The sequence below is a fragment of the Schistocerca americana genome, chromosome 5 (genome assembly GCF_021461395.2).
Source record: "Schistocerca americana isolate TAMUIC-IGC-003095 chromosome 5, iqSchAmer2.1, whole genome shotgun sequence".
Lineage (NCBI taxonomy): Eukaryota > Metazoa > Arthropoda > Insecta > Orthoptera > Acrididae > Schistocerca > Schistocerca americana.
The window spans coordinates 187,258,292-187,266,943 of NC_060123.1; the positions used below are offsets into that span (position 1 = coordinate 187,258,292).

The window sequence follows — 8,652 nt, forward strand, 5'->3', positions numbered from 1 at the left end:
GGCAATTTCTGGTTAGCTGTGCCAAGTTTATTCGATCCCTGGCTCGCACTCCGCTGACGAGTGAACACCATGTGGATCGGGCACACACCAGCAGTGCTTTACGGCACGGACTACCGTGCGTAGATGCTTGAAGCCAGTCTTCGGACTGAAAACAAGAACAGCAGGAAACCTCCTTCTTCTATTATCATCATTATCGTTATAATCATCATATCAGCACCAACATAAATTAAACTCCCCGTCGTTTATTCTGTCTCTACGTACAGGCTAATCTTAGCAAACTGCTGGAGCGATTCTGATACGGTTTTCACTAACAGACACTCTCGTGAGAACGGTTTGTGTATATCATGAAATATTTCGCGTAAAGAGGTTTAACTATGATGAATTAACGTCTCCTGTTTCTGTAAAAAAAAAAGTTGCAACTGCCATCTAGCGGTGACTGGCTGAACTTGATGGTAAGTCATAGAGTAAAATTGAAGTTTTTTGAAGAACATCATCTTTACGCCAGTGACTGTACTAGTTTTTATTACACTATTGCAATTTCGGTCTTAGGCCATTATCAAAACCCAGAATATCAGCACTTGATAATGCCCTAAGGCCGAAATTGCAATAGTGTAATAAAAACATATAACAGTCACTGGCGTAAAGATGATGTCCTTCAAAAAAAATTTTATGACTTCGAATCCCAGCTACAATAAGTGTATAAAATGGAAGTGACATCTGACTTTCCAAAGGTACACTATGTGATCAAAAGTATCCGGACACCCCCAAAAACTACGTTTTTTATATTAGTTGCATTGTGCTGCCACCTACTGCCAGGTACTCAATATCAACGACCTCAGTAGTCATTAGACATCGTGAGAGAGCAGAATGGGGCTCTCCGCGGAACTTAAGTAGTCAGGCGATTGGGTGTCACTTGTGTCATACGTCTGTACGCGAGATTTCCACACTCCTAAACATCCCTATGTCTACTATTTCCGACGTGATAGTGAAGTGGAAACATGAAGGGACACGCACAGCACAAAAGCGTACAGGCCGACTTCGTCTGTTGACTGACAGAGACTTCCGGCAGTTGAAGGAGGTGGAAACGTGTAACAGTCAGACATCTATCCAGACCATCACACAAGAATTCCAAACTGCATCAGGACCCACTGCAATTACTATGACAGTTAGACGACACGTGAGAAAACTCTATTTCATTGTCGAGCGGCTGCTCATAAGCCACACATCATGCCGGTAAATGCCAAACGACGCCTCGCTTGGTGTAAGGAAAGTAAACTTTCGACGAATGAACAGCGTAAAAACGTTGCGAGAAGTGACGAATCACGATACACAATGTGGCGATCCGATGGCAGGGTGTGGGTATGGCGAATGCCCGGTAAACGTCATCTGCCAGCGTGTGTAGTGCCAACAGTCAAATTCGGAGGCGGTAGTGTTATGGTGTGGTCGTGTTTTTCATGGAGGAGGCTTGCACCCCTTGTTGTTTTGTGTAGAACTAACACAGCACAGGCCTGCAGTGATGTTTTAAGCACCTTCTTGCTTCCCACTGTTGAAGAACAATTCTAGGATGCCGATTGCACCTTTCAACACGATATATCACCTGTTTATAATGTACGGCCAGTGGCAGTTACACGACAATGTACTGGCCTGTACAGAGTCCTGACATGAATCCTACAGAGCACCTTTGGGGTGTTTTGTGACGCCGACTTCGAGCCAGGCCTCACCGACCGACAAAGATACCTCTCCTCAGTGCAGCAGTCCACGGAGAATGGGCTGCCATTCCCCAAGACACCTTCCAGCACCTGATTGAACGTATGCCTCCGAGAGTAGAAGCTGTCATCAGGACTAAGGGTGGGCCAACACCATATTGAATTCCAGCGATACCGATGGAGGGCGCTACGAACTTGTATATCATTTTCAGCCAGGTGTCCGGATACTTTTGATCACATAGCGTATATGGCCGCTGGCGTTCTTAATCTATATAAATGGTTTACGAGAGGATCTGAGCCGTCTTAGATTGTTTGCAGATGAAATTGTCATTTAGCTTCTAGTAAAGTATAAGTTGTGCTGAAGATATTTGATGGTGTTGTTATCGTGTTGAGTCCTGCCCTCAAGAGCCGTACTGTGCTGTAGATTAAGATCTGTTTTCTTGTCATTTCCCACGCGACCGCTACGGTCGCAGGTTCGAATCCTGCCTCGGGCATGGATGTGTGTGATGTCCTTAGGTTAGGTTAGGTTTAAGTAGTTCTAAGTTCTAGGGGGCTGATGACCTCAGAAGTTAAGTCCCATAGTGCTCAGAGCTATTTGAAACTTTGAATCTTGTCATTTCTCAGTTGTCAAGAACAATCTTCTTCTTGTGCTGGTGCCTTGTTCCGCGGTTTCGCAGGGACGGCATTGTTAGGAGCGGATTTGGCAAGGTTAATGTTAGAGGGTGGCCGGATGCCTCCACCCCGTACCCCTGAGGACGGAATTAGTGTACCCCATCTGTCTGCGTCTAGTGTAATCCATGGAACAGTGTGTACGTGTTCAGATGTCTGCGAGTCGTGTAACTGAGGCGGAACATGGGGACCAGCCCAGTATTCACCTAGCGGGATGTGGAAAACCGCCTGTTAACCACATCCAGGCTGGCCGGCACACCTGCCTACTTCGGTAATCCGCCGGTCGGATTCGATCCGGAGCCGGCGCGCCTACCCGAGTCCAGGAAGCAGCGCCTTAGCGCTCCGGCTAACCTAGCGGTTCAGTTGTCAAGAAGAATACGTTATGTTTAATAAATTATTCTTTGAAAAACTGAGGCCATGGTTGCGCAACACCCGACCCCGAACCCAATCCACCCAATGGCTACGCTACAAGGCAAACGGACTTCTGCGATGTTGCATCAAGGAGTTAGCGGTGTGGCGCCGGCTCCGGACAGTGGTGCGCCCGCGTTCGGCTTGCCAGTGAACGTGGCCCACGGCTGGCTGGCGCCAGTCGACCTTTAAACCGCGGACTGCCGAGTTAGCGCGGACGCCCCGCCGCCTCACGCCGCGCTGCGCGGACAATTAACACGACTGCCGCCGGCGGTCTGTAGTCAGCTGTCTATGTAAGCGGCCCGCCTTTCTGCGAGCCTCGTCAATTACATGCAAATGCGAAGCCAGAAAGGATGGGGAGGGGAAAGTCGCCGCGAACGCGTGAGGATGCCGCGACGACCTCTGCAGTAATTGCTTTCCGGAGAATATTCCCTGCTCCACGGCGCGAAGTGCCTCGCAAGCGCCTTGTGTCAGTGGTGAAGTCAGCTGGCGGACATCAGTTCGACCGACTCAATGGAACAAGGAATGGATCAGAGTACCCCAAACCCCCGTGCATCTCAAAACTCTGACCGAATAGGTCTTGAAGGCCCAACGTTACCGACCGATCGCCGTGTCATCCTGAGCCCATAGGTATCACTGTATGCGGATGTGTAAGGGTACGTAGTCAGTACACCGCTCTCACAGCTGTTGTCAGTTTTCCTGACCATAGCTGCTACTTCCAGAATTATTATATCCTTAATTGGTCTCAGAATGAATGAGTACACCACTTGCCAATAGCGTGGGGTACACCCGGACGGTCACCCATCCAAGTGCTAACCTAGTGCGACAGCGCTTGACTTTGGTGATCTGACGGGAACCAGTGCTATCACTGTGGCAAAGCCGTTGGTCCTCAATCTTTTTCGAACGATTTTTAGGGAAAGTACTCAGCAAAAACAATTCATTTTTGCGTAACTTACCGGTTTATATGTCAGGTTCATGATGATGTGACCATAATTTTGTTAATGGTCTTAGATATTGTGATACGAACATGGACGTACTCACTGCGAGAAATTCGATAACCTGTGCAATGAAAAATAGAGGTCGCTTTGATTTTGCGTTTGAAGCATGTTACATAGTATGTTGCTGTCTATGAAATTTAGATAACGTATCGAATTTTTCTTTACACTTGGACAGAGGTCTCAATCTGTCATCAATCTCGACAATGTCTGAACTGATGTACCACACTCATTTGCGATCCCACCGCGCCAGCGATAAAACCAGAGTGAAATATCCACAACATTCTTCAAATTTTATAAATGATTTGGGATGTCCAAAAGAGTTTTCATGAATGATAGCACACATAGAGGAGATTACTTTGCTGTATGTTTATTATGCAAAACTTCATTAAGGTATCTATCGTGTTAATCCACTAATTACAGACTTTTAATGAAAGAATTTAATTTTTAAGGGACACCGATAGCTGGTGAAACGAGGAATGCTATGTATTTGGGAGAAACATAATTTAAGGCATTACACGTTTACTTTGTACAGAGGATTTGCTTTTTTGTGAGCTACTGACCTTTCAGAATTCTCTCGCAGTTGTGTCTGCACACCATGTTAGTGTGGTAACATTTCGTAAACGCCACTGCGTTTTGGCAAAAGGCGCAAATTTCAACATGGCAACAAGAGAAATGTGTAGGTTCTACTCAAAATTGGCTACTCATGGCGCTCCTCTGAGAGTAAGAAACGGTTAACAAGCCAAGCGAAAATATATCGTTTCATTTTCAGAGGAATTCTTTTTACATACTAACCAAAGCAGAGGTGACAATAGATCTTTTTGAATGGTCACCATGCAGAAGGGCTCCACTTAATATTAACGAAAAATGTGAGCCCACACATCAGCTTAGAACGACACATTTCTCCTCCTATGTCTGCCCACAAGCCCCACAACTACCGCTCTCCCCACATTTGCCCTGCCGACTGCGCATGTACTGACCACAGTATTTTGGGCGGACTCTGTCTGCTTCGTCTACATTACTAACTGCCTAAACCAGGATCCCTTGCAGGTTGCCTATCTAATGGCTTCCAGGCAGTAAACTTTGATTTTCAATATTTCTCGTAATCATCTACCGAATTTAAAAATATAAAATGTTGTCGTAAACTGCTCATTGAGAAGTGTAATCTCATGCTAAAAGTTTAACACAATACGAGACAATGTAACTGACGGCGCGCAAGTCCCGAGATTTTATTCCTCCGGTAACTGAGAACAAGAGCACATAACGACTAGCAACAAACTGTGCACATAATTACAAATTTTTTCCAAACATTTTCTATCTAATATCGCCCTCAAAACTACGAAAGGAGAAGACTTTATCACCTGCTGACTTTTGGCAAAACTTTAGTATCAGACATGATGTTTTAATTTATTACTTCTTTACTAGCGTTTGTACTAGTCCCACGCAGAGTGGCCGCGCGGTTAGAGGTGCCATGTCACGCTTTGCGCTGCCCCTCCCGCCGGAGGTTCGAGTCCCCCCTTGGGCATGGGTGTCTGTGTTGTTCTTAGCATATGTTAATTTAAGTAGTGCGTAAGTCTACACGTTAGTTTAAGTAGTGTGTAAGTCTAGGGACCCATGACATCAGCAGTTTGGTCCCTTAGGAATTCACACACATTTGATCATTTGATTGTACTAGCAACACAGTTTTCAGAGAGTATCTACATGTACCACTACATGTACTGGCAAAATTATATCAGCCTACGTCACACAGTTCAGGAGAAGTGAGGTCAATCATTTAGATGCGTGAGAAACTACCCTTTGCTTAAAGTGCAGCGCGAAGTACCTAGACTATATTCATCTGGTGTTCGATAATGAGAGCTGTTAGAGAGTTTCAACAAACTTTATGCACGTAAGCGTGAAAAAGTGTGAGAAAGGTTTGAAGTTTTGGTTAAAGTCAAATATTTAAACCCTAATTTATTTGTAAATTAATCAGATGTTTCAAGCTGTTTCATAAATGGTAGTTCGATTCCTTAAAAACTCGCAGGGGTACTACTTGCTTCCTAATGTCCATATTTCTTTTTTTTTCTTTTTGATCTCTTTCCAGCTCCCGCATCAGTCGGCGAACAAAGACGATTCTGCCACATCGAACGGAGCCCAGCCCGCAGTTGCTGTTAAGCCACACACGTGGGTTGCCTCGCTGCTTGCAAAGACTCACGTCAGTTACGTTTACACACACACGCCTCGATGCAAGTCGCCGTACGGCAGTGCTTGTCCCACACGCAAGTAGACGCACTCAGTGTGAACCAGGTGTGGATGGAGTCATTCGCACACACATCTCGAGGAAGACCCATGCACCTACACGCCTACCTCTCCTTGTATTTGGGACGAGCACAGCTGCACAGTAAATAGCCGCAAGGTCACAGTTGTAGACGCCCCTGTACGTTGAGGGTGCCGACCACCTGTACGTCCGTCTGTGCTGAACAAGACTGGTGCTCGACTTGAGTTATACGTATCAGACTCGCCTGGGCAACTAATTATTGGTGTGGGCTGAACCTATCGATACTCATTATCGGATGTGACCCGTGAAGTAACTATATTGTGGGGTGTGACGTCACACGTCCGCAAGCAGATACGAACAGAACACTCACAATATGCAGGATGTCACTAACTATTGCTACCTCGAATAACTCTGAAAGTATGATAGTAGCGGAGAAGTTCGTGGGACAAATGTTGCATAGGACAACGGGGGCTACAATTTGACGTTGATTTTTGTTGCTAGATGGGGTCGCGTCAGAGATATGAAGGTCAACTTCGTTTTTTTTTTTTTTAAATGGGATGCTATAGTTTAGTACTAATTTTCTGATAGCGTCTATCGAGACGAATCCAGTGATGTGCTACAGTAAGCTATTTGAAGGTCAACGAAGTTCAAAAAGGTGGCATGAACTTCCATTTACAGAAGGTGTTCGAAGTTATGACCATTGGTATCAGTGCAGTGCTGCAATCTTCTTATCATGGATTGAGTGGCATTCCTTATCACTTCGGCACTTATCGAAACACACGCTCTGTCAATTCTCTCTCGTATATCGTGCAAATTCACCGAATACGGCGTATCCATCTAACGTGCCACTGACATGTAAACACCGGACGACGGGTTCGCAATACAGCACTAATAGGAACGGTAAGACTAGTATCGTCGAATCAAGCGAATGTGAATGATATATCCCTTCGAAGAACAAGCCGATACACTTCTCATTTACGAAATATGCCAACGAAATTCAGTGAGAGCTAGAGACTTACAAGCTGAAAGATATCCTCAACGGACTCACCCTACAAGGCGTACATTTAAAAATATGTATGCTAAAGTGAGAACAACTGGATCATCTACGCATCGCAAACATATCCGGAGAAGGAAAGATACTAACGAGGAAACGGAAATTGGTACTCTTGCCACTGTGGTTCGAGGTCCTCGTGTTAGTTCGCGTTAAATCGTAAGGGAATCTAGCATGAGCCAGAGCAGCGTTGCTCGTGTTCTGCATCGTCATAAATATCATCCTTACCATATCGGTCTCCACCAAGAATTAACTGGTACAGATTGTATGCGTCACATTGAATTCTGCCGATGGGCTCAACTTCATATTCAGCGGGATGACACATTTATTAATTTGATTTTATTTACTGACGAGTCTACATTCACGAATCATGGAAATGTTAATTTGCATAACATGCATAACTGGTCTACTGAAAATCCATGTTGGCTGCGGTAAGTTGCACACCAAAAACTGTTGACGGTGAATGTATCGTATGGGATTCTGGAGGACAGAATTATAGGACTCTATATCATCGAAGGAAATCTTAATGATGGGGTGTACACCATATTCCTGCAAGAAACATTTGGTCTGTTATTTTAAGAAATACCTTTAGGAACAACGAACAGAATGTGGTATCAACACGATGGGTATCCGGAACATTTTTCGCCGATGGCTAGAAATCAGTTACAGAGACAATTCCCAAATCGTTGGTTTTGACGCGGAGGGCATGTATCGTGGCCGACTCGTTCGCCAGACTTGACGCCTTTGTATTATTGACTGAGAAGTAGCGGGTTCGCTCACGAAAAGTGACAACGGTCACGAAAGCGATGTGCTGTCCACATGCCCCTCCATATCTGCATTCAGTGATGCCTGTGAGCTGAGGATGACACGGCGATCGGTCAGTAACGCTGGGCCTTTCGCCGCCTGTTCTGGCGAAGTTGTATCACGACTGTTGCCAGATACACTACAGCCTTAAATGGGGGTTGTGGGGCTCCGGTGCTCCCGCATTGCCGTAATATTTTGTGAAGGAATGACAATGAACAAATCGTAAAGGAATCATATTGTGGGTGCCGTTGTAGAAACGCAGCCGGAGACAGTGTGTTGGCAAGAGCTCGTTGGCGTGTTAGGTGGTAGCATCTATCTGCGCCCGCGCGTTGTTAATTCTGCGGCTTTTAGCCCATTTCGCATAGATGAAGTGAAATATCTAATGTTGTGGCTTCAATTAATAATTATTTCATTGAATGTTAGAGAAGTATAAGAATTGCATCTCCCTTATGTTTGTTGCAGACTAGAAATAACCGCAAATAAATGTCGGTTATTAATTTCTAGGGCCGCCATCACAAGCGAATGGATAACGTCGCTGTCTTCGGTGCGGAAGGGCCTGGGTTCGATTTCTGGTAGCTCCTCGGATTTTTCCGAAAGAGGGAGGAATTGAATGGGATCCATTAACTCTACTGAGGTCAAATGAGTAAATACGTGAATAAAGAAGCAGCAGTAACATTAGGATTCATTTACTGGGGCTAAAATCCGGAGGGATTAGCGACATGCTCGTGAAATGTCCGACGATCATAGATCGCCCCTCGTACC

At 45.4% G+C, this 8,652-nt stretch overlaps 1 pseudogene; it reads right to left on the reverse strand.

Annotated features, from left to right (window-relative positions):
* Positions 1-3,551: 3,551 nt before the first annotated feature.
* On the reverse strand, positions 3,552-3,670 carry LOC124616807 (annotated as a pseudogene).
* Positions 3,671-8,652: the final 4,982 nt, after the last annotated feature.